The sequence below is a fragment of the Haliaeetus leucocephalus genome, unplaced genomic scaffold, assembly GCF_000737465.1.
Source record: "Haliaeetus leucocephalus isolate CR32 unplaced genomic scaffold, Haliaeetus_leucocephalus-4.0 Scaffold517, whole genome shotgun sequence".
Classification (NCBI taxonomy): domain Eukaryota; kingdom Metazoa; phylum Chordata; class Aves; order Accipitriformes; family Accipitridae; genus Haliaeetus; species Haliaeetus leucocephalus.
The window spans coordinates 2,553,527-2,555,895 of record NW_010972953.1 but is presented as its reverse complement, the minus strand read 5'-3'; positions in this window follow the sequence as shown (position 1 = coordinate 2,555,895).

Sequence of the window (2,369 nt, the reverse complement as noted above, 5' to 3'; positions counted from 1 at the left end):
TCGGGCGCTGCAGAGACGGTGCAGCCACCAAAGCACCCTGCAAGGTGGAGCAGCACCAGCCCAGCCCAGCCCAGAGCGGGCGCTGGGGACGGGAAGCTATTTGGGATCAATTTGCCGACAGAAAGAGACTAAACTTGTCCAATAAACGGTATCAGCTCAGTCCTGCTACGTGCTCCCAGACACTAAACTGCTCAGGGGAGGGAAGTGCTTCGCTTCTCAGCGGGTATTTCCATTTTAGCAGTTTTCAGCCCTGTCTCGGAGCCAGGCTGCTCGGGGGGAGGCAGCGCACAGGCGTGACTCAGAGGACGGGTCCTGTGACCGGTGCTGCCCCAACCTTGGGTGACCTTGGGCCGTGGGCTTCATCTCCCCCGTGCCTCAGTCCCCCCCAAAGTGGGGGTAACACCTTCCTCCTCTTTTTTTAAAAAAAACCAGTCCTCAGCTCCTGAGGCACACAAATCATTCCCGGGAACTTCAATACCCAGCACTGCAACAGCTTAGCAGCTCCCATCTGCTGTGGGAGAGAAAAAAAACACCAACCAACCAAAGCTAACTTTGAAGAAGCCAGAAAGGAGCAACATTTACAGGAAAGGTTTCACAAAACAGACCTCCACACCTTGCACCCACTGCGGCATCTTCCCACAGGCTTCGGGGGGGGTCCCTGGCAGGACTGACTGCCCTGCAGCATACCTCAGCCGTAAAACTAAGAGAGCAAGCGAACACAAACCCTTCCCCATCCCAGTAAATCCTTAAAGAGGTTTTGCTCCCATTTCCGACTGCTGCACATCTTCCCACACGGGGCAAAGCCCATCTCCCAAGAGCTGGGGGCCAGGCACAGCCGGGGTGGCAGAGGGGGGACCCGGGGCTTGGTGGGCTCTGCAAGGGGAGCCGCTTGGTCCGATGCGGCTGTTTCTGGGGCAAAACATGCGCAGGTCGGGAGGAAGAACGGGTGAAACACGCTGGGGCACACGTGTCTCAGCTGTGAGATGAGCAGGGGGATCTCTCTTCTGGAGCCCGGCAAGTACCTACGCAAAAAAAGTCCAATCCCACTCCCCTAGAAGGAGGTTTCGTCGTTATTAATTCCTTGCAGGAAAAGCGCTTTCGAGGGCAGTATTTGCAACGTAGGTATTATTGCCGAAGCACACTGCGGAGGTGTCGGCAGGCGTTACAAATGGGCCCCGGGCTCCTCTCCCAGCTCCCCGGAGAGCTCAGGTGCCCTCTTATCCAGTGACAAATTCATCCTGCCACCTCAATGTGCTAACTTAGGCAAGACCCACTTTCCTGTCTCTTAACGAGCTCCAGCTCGCACACCCCACTAACGACTCAGCACCGCATTACCGCTCCTGAAAGCCGAGGGAAAGGCAGTTTTTCGGCTCATGCTCTCGGAGAGGGTCTGTGCCCAGCCAGGCTGTGGGGCACGGTGCACGTGCCTGGCGCACACCAAGCACGCATGTAGCACACGTGAGGCAGAGGGGGGGAAAACATCTCCTTCCCCATGGCAATGGCCGGGCAGGGAGCAGTGGTGTCCCGGCAGCGTCCCAGCAGCGCAGCCGGAGCAGAGTGGGGGTCCTGAGTCAGGGCAGCCAGAACAGCCCCCCAGCACGGAGCCCCCCCCTCTCCCCACAGCCTCCAGGTGCATTACAGACACCCCAGCTCTGCAGCCCCGTCACAGCCCTCCGAACAAAAAACCCCAAGGGGCTGAATTTGTCACTCGGCCCCAAGCTGAGCCCGTGCATCTCGGAGAAGAATCTGCTTTGTAGAAGCCACTGGATGCCCCGGTCCAGCGAGGAAAGCTGGAGCAGCACCACAGTGCCCGGGAAACGGCGTTGAGCCAGGGCAGGGAGCAGAGCTGCTCCTGGGAGCATCCCGGGCTCCATCTCTGGAGAGGGATGTGTTAGTGCTGGGGATCAGCTGGGGACCCGGGAATGGGCACAGCTCTCGGGGTACAGCGGCCGCTGCCAGCTTGTGGCCTTTAACCGGGGACAAGAACACCCATTCCCTGCTTTCTCCCATCCCATCCGGACACGGCTCCGGGGATGCTGGCCTGGCACTTCTGCTTGTCCCAGCATCGCTACAGGCACACAAACAGGCTCCCTGGTCCCATCCAGACCTGCCCTGTCGCCCCTTCAGGGGACTTTGGAGGCTCCCCACAGGCTCCGAGGCGGTGACCCAGGCTCCCTGGGGGTGCCATCAGGAGGGGGCTCACCGCCCCCGGGCCACCCCGCAGACCCAGTCCGTCCCCCCCCGGGGGGAACACGCTCACCTCCTCGCACCGGAGCCCCCGGTGGACTCAGCCCCCCAAAACCCCAGCCGGTGGCGGAGCTCCTCCAGCTCCCATCGCCCCGGGAGCGGCGGCAGGAGCGGGCACCGGC